The sequence below is a fragment of the Gavialis gangeticus genome, unplaced genomic scaffold, assembly GCF_001723915.1.
Source record: "Gavialis gangeticus isolate Ggan-Ray unplaced genomic scaffold, GavGan_comp1, whole genome shotgun sequence".
In the NCBI taxonomy this organism is placed as follows: Eukaryota; Metazoa; Chordata; order Crocodylia; family Gavialidae; genus Gavialis; species Gavialis gangeticus.
The window spans coordinates 48358718-48378336 of NW_017728998.1; the positions used below are offsets into that span (position 1 = coordinate 48358718).

General features: G+C 47.2%; 1 protein-coding gene across 2 annotated transcripts in view; it reads right to left on the reverse strand.

The window, feature by feature from the left end:
- The window catches only part of CPNE2 (copine 2), a 299466-nt gene extending 279860 nt beyond the window's left edge, over positions 1–19606 (reverse strand). For both annotated transcript variants that reach the window (XM_019505886.1, XM_019505885.1), the window contains exon 1: positions 19421–19606. The gene's annotated coding sequence lies outside the window, so the exon portion shown is untranslated. The remainder of the gene's footprint in view (positions 1–19420) is intronic.
- Positions 19607–19619: the final 13 nt, after the last annotated feature.

The following is a 19619-nucleotide window of genomic DNA, read 5'->3' on the forward strand; positions in this document are numbered from 1 at the left end:
AATTTTACCCCCGTGCTGCAAACTTCCAGCGTGGGGAACATTTTCTTGTTCCTGCACATGCCTCTTGCAGCATCTCAAAGGGGTTTGAGATGCTGCAAGAGGCACGTGTGGGCTCATCTGGACACACCGGTGATCTCCAGACCAGCTCATTTTCTTTTAAGTGGTGGCAACAGGGAACTGAGAGTCAACAATCTTAGATTCAGTCCCCAGTTCTGCATGGTCTGCTGAACAACTTTTGGCAGGTTATTTAGGTTGCAATCCAGCTCCCAGGAAGTCAATGGGAACATTTGTTTGTGCCTTGTCTTTTAGCCATCAGTGAAAGCAGAGTAACTGTTTATTCTGTGAGGCATTTTATATCCTTAAACAAAAGGCGCTATCGGAGTGTGAAGTAGTATGTTATTTACTATTAGCCATTCCATGAGAGCTCCCTTGACACTCACAACTGCTGCTACCACAATCGTAATAATGCTTAGCATTTCCAGAATGCTTTATAAGCACTAGTGAATTAAGTCTCACTCCCGCACTTCACTCTCCAGTGGCAGATAAGTACAATTATAATTACAGAGCCCTCAACTCCTGGCCACAAACAGCTCAGGGCACGTATACATGTATGTTGAGACTGCTCCAATGTGCTGTAATTACAGTGCATCAGAGCAGCTTCATAATCAAGTCTGCTGGAGCGTGATAATTACTGCGCTCCAGCAGACTCCAGAGCCTCATGCATCAGCATCTCTGTGCTGAAAAATGGTAGTGGGGGGACTTTAGCTAAAGCTTGTTCAACAAGTTTTAGTTAAAGTCCCCCCACTAACATTTTTCAGCACGGGGACACTGATACACATGATGCTCCAGGCACTTTAATTAAAGCAGCTCTCAAAGCCATTCTAATTAATCCCCCTCCCCTCCCCCACTCCCAGAGTATGTGTATAAATGCCCTCTGAGCCTACAGAAGCATGAAAACAACTGGATCCAGATTCCACAGCTCAACATCACTTCAGATCTTGCAGTTGATGAAGCTGACACAAAAGGAGGTGAAGAGCTCTGCCCTAAGCCCTACAGCAAAACAGTTGAGGGATGATTTGAACACAAGCTTCTACCTTCCTGCCCCGTACTTTAGCCATTTGACCACACTCCCTCCAAGAAGGAGGGTTTATAAAGATGAGGATGCTCTGGCCTTGAGCAGTGGTTTGAACCAGGTGACCTCCTGAGGTCTCTTCCAGCCCTAATTTACTAGTGTTCATACCTGGAAGGAGAATGGTCCACTGGTTATGGCACTAAGATTCAATAGTACCTTTAACATTAGGTTTTGCTAATGTGCCACAGTTTTTCTACTTCCTTGTACCATTTGTTTATAGCTTGCTCTATGTTCAGCTTCAAGAATGAAGCCAGGTGAGTCAGATGCCCTTTACTGCTATATTCCCACATGTGTTACTTCATAGACTTAGATGAAGTTACTCCAGTGTATGCGAGAAGGATGAGACCGTGTTTGCAGCACTAGCATGGGACAGCAGAGCCCAAGGTTGAATTCCCTCTGATCATCACAGACATTGCAAAGGAAAATGGACGAGTCTCCCTGTGCCTCAGCCCCCATTTATGAACTGGGGATAATGGTACTGCCTCTCTGGGGTGCTGTAAGAAAATATATGTGAAAGATCCCACAGAGCTCAGTTCTTAGGATAACAGGAGGTTTCATAGTTTCACAGTTGGTAGGGTCGGAAGGGACCTGAGCAGATCATCAAGTCCAACCCCTGCCATGGCAGGAAAAAGTACTGGGGTCAAATGACCCCAGCAAGGTGTTTGTCTAGCCTCCTTTTAAAGTCCCCCAAGGTAGGGGCCAGCACCACTTTGCCTGGAAGTTGGTTCCAGATCCTAGCTGCACTGACAGTGAAGTAGCACCTCCTGATGTCTAGTCTGAATCTACCCTCTGTCAGTTTGTGACCATTATTTCTAGTCACTCCTGGTAGCACTCAGGGGAACAGGGACTCCCCTAATGCCTGCTGGTCCCCTCTGACTAGTTTGTAACAGGCCACTAGATCCCCCCTCAGCCTTCTCTTGTGGAGGCTGAACAGGTTCAGGTCCAGTAGCCTGTCCTCGTAGGGCCTGCCCTGCTGCCCCCTGATCATGCAGGTGGCCCTCCTCTGGACCCTCTCCATGTTGTCCACATCCCTCTTGAAGTGCGGTGCCCAGAACTGGACGCAGTACTCCAACTGCGGCCTGACCAGTGCCGCATAGAGGGGGAGGATCACCTCTTTGGACCTGCTTGAGATGCATCTATGGATGAATGACAAGGTGCGGTTGGCCTTCCTGACCACATCCCCCCACTGTCGGCCCATTTTCATTTTGGCATCAATAGTGATTCCAAGATCCTTTTCGGCCTCTGCACTGACGAGAAGGGAGTTCCCCAGTCTGTAGGTATGCTGCTGGTTCTTCCTCCCTAGGTGCAGCACCTTGCACTTGTCGGCGTTGAATCTCATCCTATTCTCATCCACCCACCCTTGTAACCTGTCTAGGTCTGATTGCAGCCTATTCCTCCCTTCTAGCGTGCCCACATCCCCCCACATCTTAGTGTCATCTGCAAACTTGAACAGGGTGCCTCCCACCCCCTCGTCCAAGTCACTGATGAAGATGTTGAACAGTGCAGGCCCGAGGACCAAGCCCTGGGGGACCCCACTGCCCACATCCCTCCAAGTTGAAAATGACCCATCCACCACCACCAGGTCTGTACCTAAGATACAGGAATGCATGCTAACAGCATATTTTAAAAATTATTTCAAGCTTCTAAAGGGATTTTGGAACTAGGGAGAATGAAAAGGGATAATGGAAATCTGATTACAAGAAGAACCATGAAAAACTATCTCCTTAAGAGTTCAACTGCACTCAATTTCTTTTCCAAAAGCCAAGTCAAGCTAGTCCCTTCTCTTAAGAGAGCAGGACTGACTATTTCTCTGCACTGGCTGTGTTATTAAAGAAGCAGCAGCTAAAGCCCAATTCAAAGGCACCTCCATCTGCCCATTTAGAAGGACAGCCACTGCCTGAGCAGCCAGCCTTTGCAAAGCTCAGTTACATTGTGGAGAAACCAACTGCTCTCTCTCTCATTACTGCTATATGTAATCAGCAGACAGCTGACCCTAATCAGATAATGACAAATACTCAGGAAAATCAAAACACAGATAGCAGGGAATCAGTACTCCCAAGTGTGTTAGAGAGAGCATATTTCAACCAGAACTGCACTGCTTTTAACTAGCCTTGGTCCTGATTCTGCTCCTACTTGCAGCCTCATTGCAGTCAGCTGAGTTGATCCAATGTGGCACACTTTGCCTCTGGTCTCTGAATGTCTTGACTTGCTGCACAGTGAACCAGAGTAGGCCCTGATGCCACCGGCAGTTACAGAACCCTCCCTCACCAAACAAATCAAGGAACAGGTGTCAAATTCTCCCCTTATGCCTGCAGCCTCTCTTGCTCCAAGGGGGCCACACAAGTGTAGCTGACTGGAATTTGGTCCACAGCATGACATCCTAGATCTTTCCTGACTATTGCTTTTTGAAACATGCAGCAGGAGCTGTAACTCATCAGTCATGGCTCCCTGACCTTCTGCCCAATCTACACTTTGAAGAGGCTGTTTCAACCTGTACCTGCTGGCAAAAGGTCCCCAAAGGAAAATTCACTAGGCAGGGACTGTCACAAACTGTGGTTTTCTGCTCCAGCTCCATCTGTGGCCTGCTTCTCTGTTCTTTTTCACCCCATGCACCAGAACAGGGCAAAGAATATAGAAGTCACTCCTGCCTGTTCTACACCAAGGGACTCCTCCAGACCTAGGACTAGAGGTCAGTCTCTCCTTGATCTGTCAGCACTGTCCCTATGATGCAAAAGGAGCTTTGGTGTCCCACCCCAACACATTTATACTATATATAAATGCAGAGAACATGCTGACAGCATTCTGCCCCAAGTGTAGGGACTTTTCTGAATGACTCATTGCTCAAAATGTGTACTAAAAATAATGCTTCCTCCCTAGCTATGTCACTGCTTGCCAGGAGGAAGCCAGTTTTGTTTTCAGTTTCCACCGTCTAAAAGCAAAGCAGGCAACCTAAATCCTGAGAGTGCTGCACATTGAGCCTAAGAGGTGCTGTATTCTCTCCTTGTCTCTCTGCTCATTGCACAATTAAAGGCCTGTTACATCTCTTTGGTAAATAACATGAATTGCTTAGCATCATTACTGTTGGGGTCAAGGTAGCTTGGTGCTGTGCAACACCATTTCAACAGGGCTTTGCTCATGGCTGATTTCAGGGTGCAACCTGTCTTCTTGATCCATGGTAGTTCTAGCACACATGCACGCATGCACACACATACACACCCTCCCCATTACCATCCTCATGGCAAGCAATGACATAGCTAGGGAGAGAGCATTATATTTAATACACATTTTGAGGAACAAGAATTGTAAAGCAACATTCCTGAGAGCATTTTGAAAACAAGGAAGCAGAAAGCCACCACAGTAACCATATGCCGTTATTTTTGTAACAATACTTGTTTCCTCTCTCCAAAACTCAGATACCAGGGGACAGAGTCTGATCTAAGTTACTCTGATGACATCTGAAATAATTCCACTGTAGTCAACCAAGTTGCACCATGGTAAGATCAGAGTCTGGCTCACAGTGTTGTGTAAAACTACACTTGGGACAGAATGCTGTCTGCGTGTTCTCTGCTCTTGCCTTGTGAACTGGTCTTTTACAAATCAGGGCAGTGGAGGTATAAAGCTCACTGCTTTGAAATGGTAACAGGAAGAGGCAAAAGCCTGGAGTAAATGAACTATTTTTCTTCTAGAATCACATGGGGTTTTTTTAAACATTATAAAGACTAACAGGTAAAGACTTTTCCTGGATAGTTTTGCTAAGACCAAGGGCTCTGAAGGTATGACAAGCTGACCACTGATGAAGCCTTAAAGCACACTGACTATTAAGGTATTAATAACAAAAGGTCTGGTTGGAATGGGCTGGACACATGGCTCAGGTGGATAATGCACAAAGGCCTAAGCAGTTTCTATACAGAGAGCTAGAGCAGAGTAAGAGGAAGAAGCGCTTTCTTGGGCAAGCACCTTAGGACATCCTCAAGTTGTACTATATCAAAAGCAACCTACTGGCTAGCCCTTTAGGCTAAGTACAGACATTCAAAAAGCCTGAGCCTGAATTGATTCAATCTTTGCAGGTTAGTCTAACCTGCGTAGATTGAACTGATTTGCAAGTGAATAGACATTCACTTTTGATTCCAGAAATGCAGCTACTTGCCTGCAGTGGTTCAGGCTAGAAGCTGGGGGGTGCTAGAGCAAGCCTAGCCTGGGCCACGGGGGCAGGGTCCCTCCCAGCCGGCTGCGGCTCTGTGAAAGCCTAGCCTGGCCTGGGCACAGGGAGCCAGGAGCAATCCAGGCACACGGCTTCTACGGCCCCAGCCCAAGCCAGACAGCTAGGAAGGGCCCTGCTGCCCAGCTCCAGCCTCAGGCAAGGCAGGCAGATAGCAGGGCCATGCCAGCTGGCATCCAGGCATACCCCTGCCCCTGGAGTGGGGGGGGGGGGCACGGGAGAGGACCACGACATGGGCTGTTCTGCCTCAGCTAGGCAGACCCCAGCTGTGGTCCCTCAGGAAGAGAGGGGAGGGAGGGGGAATTAATCCACTCCAAGCCCCCTTTACCTTAGGGGGCCATGCTGGCCAGTGTCTGGCCACAACCCCGCCCTTTCTCCAGCTAGAGAGCAGAGGGGCAGGGCCAGCCCTGCTCTCTGGAGTAGACAGCACAGCCCAGCCCAGCCCAGGGCTGAAAAGCATGCCAGGATTCTGGGGGACTCTGATTTAACTTAAACCAGGAAGGGGTCTGGGACAGAAGTGCCATAAATTGGTCTGACCCAAATGAGTTAAGTCTGATACTACATTCAGCCAGGTTTATCTTAAACCAGTTTCAGCCATTTTGAAACTGGTTTATGTGCACTAAACTTTTGTTCCGTTACAGGTTTAAACCAGTTTCTGATCACTTAAACTGGTTTATGGCTGTAAACAGCCAGCAATGGAGCTTCAAGAATAGAGGAGGCATGAACCATCTTGACATCAGCTAGCATTGGGCAGGAAAAGTATTCAAGGTGAAAGACACATCATCAGCAGGGTGGCTCAGATCTTGGATGGTGCTGCAAAGTAGCACTTAACACTCACACATGCAGCCACTGTGCTCGACTCAATAACCTCCATTACAGCTCTACCATTCCTGACTGCAAATTGGCTTTTTTTGCCTGATGTGGCTGATTATTTGGCTGGTAAATGCCTCATGCGCGTGTGTAGCCACAGCACAGCACATAGGTAGAGAGGAGCACATCCCGGCAGCCCTGCGTTCAGCTGGTAAGTCTGCTGTGGTGGAAGGGGCATTGGGGGGCAGATCAAGGCCCCTGTGGTGAGGGAGGGAGTAGGGCTGGGGCTTAGATGGAGCTGCGCCTTGTCCATGGGATGCGGGGGGGGGGCACCACTGTGCGCACCGCAGGAGGTCATGGGGGGGGGGTGCTCCAATCTGTGTGGGGCAGGGCAGGCTACTGCTGCAGGCTGGGGCTGTGCTAGGCTAGGCTCTTCCTTGTGGGGGGGGGGGAAGGGTTGGGCCAGGCTGCACGCAGGGCAGGGGGCAGTGCTGGGAGGGGAGGTTGGGGGGGTACAGCAAATTTTGGGGTGGCCACATCCCCCCCATGGCCCTCCTTCCAGTGCCACCACCACCTGCCCCAAGTGCAGCCTGGCCCAGCCTCATCAGGAAGAACCCGGTGCAACCTCAGCCCCAACCCGCAGCTGCAGCCACCCCAGCCCATGCAGATCTGTGGGCACATGCCCCCCATGTCCTCCTGGGGTGTGCATAGCAGTGGGACCCCCCCATGCACACCCCAGGATGAGCTGCAGTTCTGTCCCGCACCTGGCCCTGGCTGGGTGGTGCCTACCCCAGCCCTACTCCCTCCCTTACCGTAGGAGCTTTGACTCCTCCTCCCTTCCCCCTCCCCTTCCACCACAACAGACTTACCAGCCAGACACTGCTCTTCAAGCTGCTGGGCTGAGTATTGGATCAGTATCGGCTGATATGCCTCCTTAAAAAAACTGGCTATCGGTATCATCCCCAAAAATCTCTATCGGTGCAGCTCTACTGACTAGTACCTGAAACCAGTTTGGTAAAGTAATAAAACTGAATTTGACAGCTTTAAGCTCTTCTGTAGGTGCAGAGAAAACCTTTTCTTCATTTTAATTTATTCTGTTTACTACATGTCAATAACTAGCTCATTCAAAAGTCAAAAATCCAACTGGAACTTGAAAAGGTAAAAATGTGTATTTGCTTCTTCTAACCTATGATTAAAATGTGGGTGGAAATGGATGAGGTTTACTAGTTCTAAAATCTTGAAGGCTCAGGTGTCCAGAAACAATCAATTCAGTTCATTGCCTTTTGGCAAGACTTCCTTTGTTTCATAGATCTCTAAGTTTTGCATACAAATTGTTTTAATTTTTAAAAATCTCTCTTATGTGTGCAGCATATTTAATGTACATTTATTTAATTAATGAAAAAAACAATTTAAGTGCTAGATACCTGTATTTTAATTGAATTCCAAATTTCCATCCAAAAGCAGCTTGCCACAAACCATGAGTAAAAAATTGATCAGAGTAAATAAGAAATGTCATTAACATTTTATAACATAACAATATAAAAGATTAAGACTCTGAAGAAGAAGAATCTATTAAACTATGCAACTGCTTAACTGTGGATACAGTGGACCCACCTAGTAACTAAACAGAACTGCCAAATTTAGTGTGAAAGCTATATTTAATTGTGAAACAACATATCTTAAAGGTTACCAACCAATGAGACTCAACCTTTCCTTAGGAAAATAACTAACTAAAAAGAACACCTGCAAAACAAAACCAAAATCATTTTTTAAAATCAAAGTTTCTTGTTTGCTATTTAAATCAAATCCACCCTGTTAAGAACAAATATTCAAGACAAGGATCCTACAGTACAAAGATAGCACATGCATCTCTGTATGTGTAAGCAGACATGTCCATTTGAATGTACATTCAGGGAAAATGCAATTCATTTTTGCAGGCGCAAATTAAGATGCAAGTTGTTCCAATTTGCTATCCCCACCATCTTAGCCAACAGTCAGACTCAAAGACCAGTCCAGCAGGATTCAGTTACAATGGAAAACAACTGATTCATTTGGGATCCTTCTTCCTCTACAATTACAGCTCAGAACCACCAAAAACTTGGTACTGTAAAGGCACTGTGGTTGCTCTAAAACCAGGCCCATCCTCTTTCCCCAGCCAGTTTTCAGTATGTTCCTACAGCACAATGGTCATATTGACTAGAACATGCCTGGGAGCTGTGGGAAGCTCGGCATGACATATCTGGTTCTTCATCAAGAGGCTGTTGGCCACAAGCAGAATCTCAGGACCTCAAGAGAGGCCCATCTTAGAGGAAGAGCTAGAAGGGATGGAAAACTATGATGCAGCAAAACATGAGAGACATGAACCAAAAACTGCTGCAACTTTCATCCTTAGTAAAGCGGCATTTTGAATCTCGGTGAAACCAAAGGGAACAAATTCATGCATGGGATAATTTGACAGGATTCAACAGATTTACCCCAGGGATAATGTTGTTTTAGCATTTCTAAGGACACAGCTGTACTACGATTTTCCCCACTGTTCCTCTAGTCTCAGTGCAGCTCCATGAAACACATCAACAATGGAAATGCAAGAGCAGATGGACTTTTTCACCACTTTGTGCTCTATTCCTGCTCCAAATCCAGGGTGAAGTCAGTCTTGAACTGATTCTACTGGAACTGATTTAGCAAGTTAGGTTTCCAACAGGCCTGTTATGCTGACCAATATTGTTTCCTTGTGCTCCCTTGCCTGTAACTATCTCTTTGCTCTCTTGTAGGGCTGAGCGAAACACCATCGTTTTGTTTCAATGTCCGTTTCGCTGTTTCAAAAGGACAGTGTTTCGTTTCATTTAGTCAAAACTGTTTCGCTGTTTTGACACGTATCAACATTTCACTCATAGGCTATAATGGGGAATCATGAAAATGCCTAAAACTTTGCCATTCTTTGCCTGATTCGGATGAAAACTGCAGAAGGTAGTCCCTTCTGAGGGCATGAAACCTGCCAAGTTTCAGGGAGATAGGTGCAGAGTTTTCTCAGAAACTGCACCTCAAACTGCAAAAAGCAAAACTCGTGACACTTGCTGACAGCAGCAGCCTCCTGTCATCCGGCACACAGATCTGGGGGCCTGCACCCCCAAGAGGGCTGCGCCAAATTCCTCTTGGGGATTCAGGCCCCTGGATCTGTGCCGGATGACAGGAGGCTACCACTGCCACCTGGGACTGGCACTGGGCGCAGCCCGCACCCAGTGCCATGCCGGAGAAGACTGATGCTGCCACTAGCCCCAGACAGCAGCGACAGCCTCCTGTCATCTGGCATGGTGGCAGGAGGCAGGGGAAAGCCAGGGCTGTGCTCCAATTGGCTCCGCAGCCCCATGGAGCTCAGCCTGACAGCGGGAGGTGGAGCGCAGATCTGGCTCTGCCCATCCCCCGCCACTGGGCTGCACTCCGTGGGGCTGTGGAGCCCCATGGAGCTCTGCCAGGTGGCAGAAGGCAGAGCACAGAGCCAGGGCTGCACTCTGATCAGCTCCGCCCCCCCGTGGAGTGCAGCCTGGGCCACGGGAAATGGGCAGAGCCAAGGCTGCACTCTGACTCCCGCCTCCAGGGTGAGCTCCATGGGGCTCTGCAGCCCCACAGAGCACTGTCCGGCAGTGGGAGGTGGGCAGAACCAGGGCTGTGCTCCAGTCAGCTTCCGCAGCCCTGCAGAGCACAGCCTGGTGGCGGGAGGCAGACAGAGCCAGGGCTGCACTTCGCCTCCCTCCACCAGGCTGAGCTCCGTGGGGCTGCAGAGCCGCTTGGAGCCCAGCCTGGCGGTGAGAGCCAGGGCTACGCTCCAAGACATTTTGAGTGCCCTCATTTTGTTTCAAAGCTGTTTTGAAGCTTTTTGTTTTGTTTCAATTTTGCTGTTTCAAGCTTAAAATGCATCAAAACAGCTTCAAAATAAAACACTTGTCAAAATGTCACACAACCCTACTCTCTTGCCCTATATTAAGACTGCTCAGAAGTGATACCAGATTACTAAAAGAAGGCCAATGTGGTGCCTATCTTTAAGAAAGGAAGAAAGCAGGACCCTGGGAATTACAGGCCATTCAGTTTGACTTCAATCCTGGGTAAAACCCTGGAGAAAATTATCAAAAAATCCATCACTAACAGGCAAACAGAAGGTAGTATTCTGAAGGACAGCCAACATGGCTTTGTTATAGGCAGGTCAAGCCAGACCAACCTCATCTCCTTCTACAACTACGTAACTTGCCACCTGGATAAGGGAAATGAGGTTGATGTCATATACCTGGATTACAAAAAGGCCTTCAACATGGTCTCCCATGATGTTCTCATGATTAAACTGGAATAATGCGGCCTTGACTACTTTATTGTCTGGTGGCTTAGTAACTGGCTCCATGGTAGAACCCAGAGAATTCTGATAGACAGGACTGAGTCATCATGGAGGGAGGTGACCAGTGGCATCCCTCAGGGCTCAGTACTCAGATCAGTGCTTTTCATCATGTTCATCAATTATTTGGATTCAGGTATTAAAAGCAAACAGGCAAAGTTTGCTGACAACACCATATTACAGGAGAGCGTGGTCATGCTCCGAAACAGACTGGGCACTACAGGCCAACCTGGACAGGCTTGCGAGGTGGGCTGACCTCAACCTGATGTTGTTTAATACAGAAAAATTCACAGTGCCCCATCTGGAAAGAAGTAATCCACAACACGTACAGGCTATGCTAGCCAGCACCACAACCGAGTGAGACCTGGGTGTCATGACAGACAACAAAATGAACATGAGACACCAATGCAATGCCATAGCTGGCAAAGTTAATCCAACACTGGCTTGCATCTACCAAGGCATCTCAAGCAAGGCTAAGGATGTCATCCTCCTGCTCTACTCAGCCTTGGTGAAACTGTAGCTGGAGTACTGCATCCAGTTCTGGGCACCGCACTTCAGGAAAGATGTGGAGAAGCTCGAGAGAGTCCAAAGGAGGGCCATGCTCATGGTTAGAGGCCTAGAGACCAGGTCATACGAAGAGAGGCTGAAAGACTTAGGATTGTTTAGCCTGGAGAAGAGAAGACTCAGAGGGGACTTGATGGCAGGCTATAAGCATATCAGGGGAGTACACTAGGGCCTGGAGGAGCAACTTTTCACCAAGGCCCCCCAGAGGAGGACTAAAAATAATGGGCACAAACTGATTGTATATCAGTTTAGACTAGACATAAGAAAAAACTTCTTTACAAGGTTTGGAACAAGCTCCCACCGGAGGTGGTATAGTGATCCACCCTGGCAATCTTCAAAAAGTGTCTTGATGCCCATCTTGCTGCGATCATCTGACCCCAGTGGTCTTTCTCTTGCCCAAGTGCAGGGCGGCTGGACCAAGTGATCTGTAAGGTCCCTTCCAGCCCCTAACAGCTATGAAATTATGAGATCCTAAATTCTATAGGCAAGGACTGTGCTTTGGTTTTGTGCTTGTAAGGGCCAAAAACAATGGAGTTCCCATCCATACTTGGGAATCTTAGGCCTAGCAACAATCCAAATAAACCAGAATTGATAGTTGATTTTCTGCGGAGCTTAAAGTCACCAGTTCAGATAAGCCATAACAACAATAACTAATTTCTGGGAGTTGTTTGGTAACGGTCACACTTAAGCACTATGGAGTAGCCATATACCCTCTGCAGATATAACTTCTACTTACTTCAAAGCAGCTTTGTCTGCATCAAGAGGTGGTGATCAGGTCCTAAGTAGATTTTTCATCTTACCATTTTGCAGCAGAAAAATGCTCCCAGGCTGACATCTGACATGCTAAGTTTTACCCTGATGTGGATTCTTTTGATGGAAATACAATTTTCATTCTGAATCTTTGCTTTCAGGGTTTTGTATCTGGCAGACTCTTAGCTCCTTTTTAACAGCTTTACAGAGAGCATGAAGAGGATGAAAGTTTATTTAAAACAGATGCATAGGCCAATTCAATGCACAGACTTGAGATCAGGCAGCACAGAAAACACACTCTTCATTCTGAAGAGTCCCCAAGTGTTTCACAAGCTGTACACACAGGGGCAACTTCACATTCCACTAAAATGCAGCCCCCACAGAGATGGAACATAGGTCATGCTGCTAAATCCCATGATTTCCAACATAAATTACTACACTGACAGTTGTCATACTCAACCAGCCTGAACCTTAGGAGCCCTCCCCTGACCATCTTATTTTGCAGCTGTCTACATTGTTCTGCAAGCAAAGCCCTTCTAGAGTCACCCAGAGGGAACTTAAAGGGTTTTCAGTGATGATGAACAGAAACGGTCTTGATAATAAGTAACAATGTGGATGTTCTCTTAAGGTTTTTTCCTTAAAGCTCCATCCTCTGGAATTATGAGATTATCTGAAAATCTCATGTTTTCACTGTAAAGGGGGAGGGAGGATATAATTCTAGGCCTTCTGGTTGCCAAGGAAAAAAATCTTGAAAATGTACTACCATCCCCCCCCAGAGCTCAATAACCATAAGCCAAATAAAAAGAAGCAACATTTACTTTATGTAATTTATAAATAATATGGTTCTAAATCAATCTCAATTTTGTGGTGCCTGACTCCTACTTTCTGCATATTCATATCTGGCAATAATGCCATAAATAGTGCAGGTTAGGTGGACAAGCAAAATCATTCATCCAAAAAGAACCACAGGGTGTGTCTACACATGCAATTAATTTGAAGCAATAAACTCTGGCACAAATAGTGCCAGAGTTTATTGCTCCCCGATGCTGCAATTGAAGGTATGCCCAGGACCACATAACATTGAGCCAGGTCAGAACAGCCCCAGCTGGCCCAGGGGGTCAACCTGGAGCTGCTCCAACACAGCTCAATGTGCTGCAGAAGGACTGGCTGGGGCACAAGGGTGCTCTACCACAGGGCTAGCCCACAAGAAGCCCCCGCACTGAAGAACCCTTGTGCCTCAGTCAGCCCTGTCAGCATCTACATGTGCATTGCTGAGCACTAAAAACTCTGCCGCAGTATAGTACTTGTGTTTACATGTACCAACCTGCAGTAGAGTTGATTAATTTACTGTACCCTAATAGGGGCACAAGTGTAGACACCGAGATGTTTATTGCAGAGCTAATTAGGCAGTAAACATCTCATGCAGATGTGCCCACAGTGTAAGAATATAAAACTACCTGAGCTGTGATTAGTCAGGGGAGCTGGGTTAGGCAACATACTAGTCCTGAATTTTGAGAACACTGCCATGGGCACAAATTACCAGAACCACATTTTCACAATCCATCTAAATGACCACCTTCCAGCAGCCCAGTGACCCTAGCACAGTGCCCAGACCTTTGACTAGTACTGGCTCAAAGTAAAAAGTGTCACTTTTGGGGGTCCCACATACCATGGTCTTTCTGCACCACTGTACTAAGCAAATGTTAACAGCAGGTTTCTTAATTAGTAAAGAAGATCAAAATTGGAAACTGGCCTTCAGTTATGAGGCCAAAATTCAATGCATAGGGAAAGGCAACTTGGAGCACATCTGCTTCGAGCAAAATATTATTGGGCTGAATTGGGTCCCTACTCTGTAGCCGTAGCAGCTGCAGGCACAGGAAATCTCACAGAGCCTGCAGACAACACTTCCAAAAGCTCCAAAGTGATCTGGGGAGATCAGTCCAGCCTACTCCACTGGCATGTATACTGGAAAAGCACATAATCCATTTAACTACATCACGCAGCACCAATTTGTTGCCTACTGCTTATGCATTTACAAAAGTGGGGAGGTAGCCAGTTTTTTGGGGGCAGCTAATACCACAGCACTGTCAATTCACATTAACTACACAGTGCTCCAGCATTAGCATTAGCCCTGAATCTGACTAGCTCCTCTCATTCTCAAGGTTTCTAATAGCAGCCCCAACAGTGACTATTAGAAACTTGAAAATGAGGGGACCTAGTCAATTTTGAGGCAATTAATACCACAGCACTGTGTACTTACCAAGCACTGATCCTTTCAACACAACTTGGATTAAGTGCATTCACCCAGGAAGGACTGAAAAAAGGTTATGGCTATGTACTATGGAGTATGCTACATCATTTTCAAAAATGCCTAAGTGATTATGAAAACAAAGTCAATAGGACTTGGATTTCCAAGGCCAGAGCTTTAAAGGTATTTAGGTGCCTAACTATTGAAATCAACTAGAAATCAAGGGGAGATAGGTACCTAACCACCTTTCAGCATCTGGGACTGACTAAGGTGCTTCTGAAACTGCACTTTAAGCTGCTAACTCACTTAAGGGCTTTAGGAAATATTCCCCTACCTGTGAGCAAACCACAGAACAGCCACAATAGAGCTGAGTGAACAGCCAATGAAACACTGCTGCCAATCTCAAACATTGAGAAATCAGGACTCTTCTACCTTTCCTCTCCCATGCCCTGCCCACCAAAATCATGAAACTAGCTTAAAAACTGAGAGACGATAAGAGGATATTTTTTCTATTTGTTCTGTTTTTAGGCCTCTATCTAGGGGTCATATTTTTAAGCTCTCATCTACAATCATGTGACCCCAAAAGTTTTTAAACAGATAAAATGTATGATTTTTACATCATCACATGCACAGGATAAAAACCATAAGAAAGACCAAAATACTGAAGGCCAGGATTCTTCTCTCCATGATTCCAGTATTACAATCATACACTGGCTTCAGTGGAGTAACTCCTAACTGACACCATCACAAGTAGCAGCAGAATTAGGTACTCACTCTGGTCAGCTTTAATCAGAAGCTAGTACTTCAGGCACAAACAGGGGCAAAGCCCACAGGAGGTTTCCCAGAAAGTTTGACAGACACAGACCCTAAGTTACTAACATCCTCAGAAACGTCATCACAGCTCTTAGTGCAGACAATAACATGCCAGGCCACTGGACAAGGCGATTATAGCACACAAGGAGGCAGGGAGGCGGTATCTCTGGTTAACTAAAACTCACCCAGGCTGCTCCAGCACTAGTTAACATACAGAGCCATGTAATCAGGGTGACAACCTGTCTACCACCCCTCCATGGGAACAGGAGAAAGAAAAAAGCAGGAAGGAGGAGGAAAAGCCATATATATTCTAAGATCTTTAAAATAACAAGCCATGGCTCCAAATCAACATGTGTAATTTAGCATCACTGGAGATTAGCCTGTCTAGTTTCCTTTCAGCAGGCACAAGGGAAGTGATAAGAAGCTTGTTCATCACATACAATACAGACCACGCAGCAACAAAGCAGCTCCAATAGTATGTTGCAATTTCCTTGTCAAATAACATTTTTAGGAAGATTGGACTTATTAGCCTGTTCCTGGGAAGATCACATTAATGCATTCAGAAAAACCCCACTGGGCACAAGTAGCACTATGGGAGGAGTCTCAGCAACTGCAGGGTTCAGGCTTGAGTCTGAGGGGCAAAGACAGGCTAGTATCACTTTAAATAAAGGGCTCCTACAAAATTCTCTGTTACTTATGTTGTATCCCAAGGGTGTCTTCACAGCGAGTAAGTTTGAACAGAGGTGGAAAGTAATGAGGCATCTATTTATTTGTTTCTCTACTTAATTTCAAAGAGCTGGCATATAGCCAAGGAGAGGCAGAAGCATGAACATTAAGGCCCCAAACCAACTCTACTTCTGGACAGGTCAGCAGCACTTTACTCTTCCCCAATCCCAAGTGCTACTTACCTACCTAAAAGCACAGTCAGGCTTGGGCTGAAGGGTCAGACAGTACTAACCTGACAGATTCTTTTGACCAGGAAATGCGGCTAAATTTTGTCCACACCCTTTTCCTGTCTGGTACACATATAGCTCATATTAGCTATCCAAATCAATTCACTGCTTGCAATGTTCTTCTCAAATTATACCTCACAAGGCAAGTGAAGGTTTAGCGAAGGGTCACTCCTTGAGATATAGTTTAGGATAAAGTGTAAGAGACGTATTTTAATATTTATGGCGCAACATCTGATAGGAATAAAAATGCTCTATGATTTTTTTGTAAACAAAAATCCAAGCTCAAGAGCTCTCTGCCGCTATATGGCTCTCAGATAATGAGAATAACTCGAAACAGAGGGCCTGATTTTTCTTTCAGGTAACTATTCATCCCTGTTACTACAGTGTCTGCTTTTATCTTCACCAGCACCCCTCAGAAGTTCATTATCACCATTTTACAGAGGAGAACTGAGGTGCCAAGGGATTGAGTTTCCCAGTGTCACCCAGAGTCTGTAGCAGAGTAGGATATAGTTCTTCAGTCCACTGAGCCCCCAGCTAGCAGCCTGACCACAAGACTATTCTCTCTCTTCCCCTTCTTTCACAGAGCTGCACATCGGGGCAACTCCAGTTACATACTTTAAGTTACAACAGTGCACAAGCAGTGTAATTCAGGACAGGACAATGTCAATAAAAGTAAAGCTGACTCCTGAAGTTTCCGTTTACAACCCAAGTGAAAAGCAAGAAGCAAATGCAGCCCAAGGAAATAAAACCTTTACGATAATGTTTTTAAAACTATGTTTTAATCATCTTTGTTTCTGGTACTGCAGACAAATAATAATAACAACACCTTAATGACCATTTTGGGGCAGATCACTGGCTAGAGCACATTGAATAGCAGGAACATTAGCTTCCAATGATACTTGCCACCCGCAAAAGTACTTTCTATTGAAACTGTTGCTTTAAGATGCCCAAATACTTGTGCTCCAAGCTATTCTTACCTCCCTGTACTCATTTCTCCTTTAATTTGGCTCAACCCATAGTCATTTCTGGGCTGCAGTATATTTTTTCTGACCTACTAAAGAGCACTAACATCACATACTGCTGAGCAAACTAAATAATGCCACTACCATCAAGCAATTCAAGACATGGTTTCCTATAACTTTGTGAGTTTTCCCTGACTATCAATATTCCAGGGGGTGAGAGGAATATGCTCAGATCTACACAAATGTGGTTGGGAACAGCTGGACAAACTTTACTAATAGCCTACATGGCATCAGAGTTGGGTCTTTGGCTACAGGAGAAGCCCACAAAGAGCAGGAACTGAGCAACAGATCTGGTCACCTGAACTAAGGTTTCAGGATGATGAGAACTACAGATGTGTCTATCTTGGGGGCCAGATTCTGACCACAGCTTCCCTAGTCTAAATCAGGAGCAAATATTCTAAAATCAATTAAGTTATTCCTAATTTAGAACCTGATTCAAAGCCCAATGAGGCCAATGAAAATCTTTCTACTGCCTTCAATAGGAAGTGGATCAGGCCTTTGCAGCAGTATATCAGACATCCAAACATATCCCTCAGAAAAATTTTGCCCAATTTCCACCAGTCCATTTACACAGGACATGCTATCATATATGTCCTCACTGAGGCATGCAGTCCCACTGCCTTAACTAGGGTATTGGCATAAGCAAGGATGACTCATGTGAGGAAGAGTTATACGATCAAGCCCTTAGCTTGGCATTATGTATGAGATAGGGAAAAATACTTTCCTTCCCAAGCTCTTTCTTCCAGGTGCTTAGATTTCTGGGTGGATCCAGAAATAGATGAAATATTAGAAGGTGGGATCTCAGTTGTTCACCCTGAGTACTAATGCTGAGCTTTCTAAATTCACCCAGGCACCAGCATGATCCCAAGCACCATGAAAGTTAAAAAAGGGAGTAGAGGGGATAGGGGATCCCCACTGTCTCCAATACAAAATATTTAAATCAAGCACCGAAGCTCCAGAGGAAATCAGAGCAAATAGTGGCCTTGCAAACTGGTGATAATAATCACTGACACCAGCTAAAGGAAAAGCAGTAGCATATTGCAAGCGGCTGTTGAACAGGCACCTTTGCACTCCTGGGCTTCAGATCACTGCCTCTCACCAACTCATGGCCAACAGCAAAGTTGGGGCAAAGGACAGGGATACCTGGACCACCTTGCTACTAGAAGTACACCCATTGCTTCCAAAACACGTGTTTAAAGGGCCCCTGCCTTGGAAATTTAACAAGCTTTTAATTCTCTATCACCATGATCTTTCTCTCAATAATTTTTTTGGGCACACATGAGTCTGAGGCAACCTGCAAGCCTGCACTCACACAAATAGCCTTGTTGAAACCAGCAGGAATATTGTTACCATTTTCATTCCCATTAGAGCAGACCCTGCAACCAGGATCTGGGCCTCGCTGTGCCTGGTGCTGTACAAGTATGTAGTGAGAAACATCCCTGGCCCAAGGGAGCTTCCCGTCTAAACAGAGAAGGCAAAAAAGGGAGACAAAAGCAGTGTTAGTAGATAGGGATGGTCCTGTCTCAGGAAGGGGATTGGGCTAAGATGGCGCCTGGAGGTATTTTCCAGCCCTGCTTTTCTATGAGTCTATGATTCTAGGACAGGTGTGTAAGCTTCATTAGTTGTCTTTAAACCTGTCATGACACAGAAGCATGATAACCTTGAAACAACCCCTAAAGTTCCCAGAGTTGCTGCCTGGAACAAGCCTTTCATTCTCTAGTATGGGGCTTTGCTTGCTTCCTACAGGCACTATCACAACACCTCACAGTCTAGTCGGAGCCATCACTCTCACACGCTCAGCACTACCCATGCAGAGTCAAAAGACAGTCCCTGGCCCAAAAGTGAAGCCCTTAAGGATCTGTCCGCACTGGAATCAGAGGCATGCACACACTACGCTAGCTGTCACCTCGCTGGTCCTAAAACAGGGGAACACACAGCCTCGGTACAGGCAAGTGACCAGAGCAAGTCCCAGCAGGCAAAGCCTCTTCACTGCCACTGTACCTCAGGCCAGCAAGCCCCCCTGGGCTGCACTCGCTGAACCAAAGTGCAAAGGGGCCCTGAAAGAGCCCCCCGCCCTTCGGGGACAGAGGAAAGCAGGAAAGGAAGAGCAGGTCAGGACCTGCAAGGGACCTGCTTCCTTTCCACTCCGGGATCGCCAAGCAGAGCGGAGGGTCCCAGTGGCGACGCGCTGCCTGCCTCTGGGCTCGGGGCCGCTGCTGCCAGCCCAGGGTCCCGGCTGCCCCCAGCCCCAGGGCAGCGGGACTCCTTCTCCCCCAACCCCGGCCCGGCCCGGCCAAGTCCGGGCTGAGCTGGCAGCGAGGAAGAAGCAGAGGCGAAAGGGCGGTGGCAGCAGCCGGGGCCGCGGGGCATTAGCTGGAGAAACCGGGCCTCTCCCGGGTAGGCACCCCCGGCGCCGAGGACCTTCCCGGGTAGGAGCTGGGCTGCGGCTTCCCGGAAACTTTGGGCGCCGCCCCCGGAGCGCGGCTCGCGGCTGAGGCAGCGGGGCCGGCGCGGGACACTTACCGCTCCGCTCCGCTCCTTACGGCGCCGGCATCCCCGCGGGGACGGAGAGCGCAGCCCCGGCCGGAGCAGCCCGTGAGGGGCCGGGCCGCGGATTAGTGGGCGATCATCGCCGCCGCCCTTTCCTCCTCCTCGCCCGCGGCGCAGGGCTGGCAGCGGCTCCTGGCGCTGGGGCAGAGCCGGCACCGCGCGGGCTCCGCCGGCTCC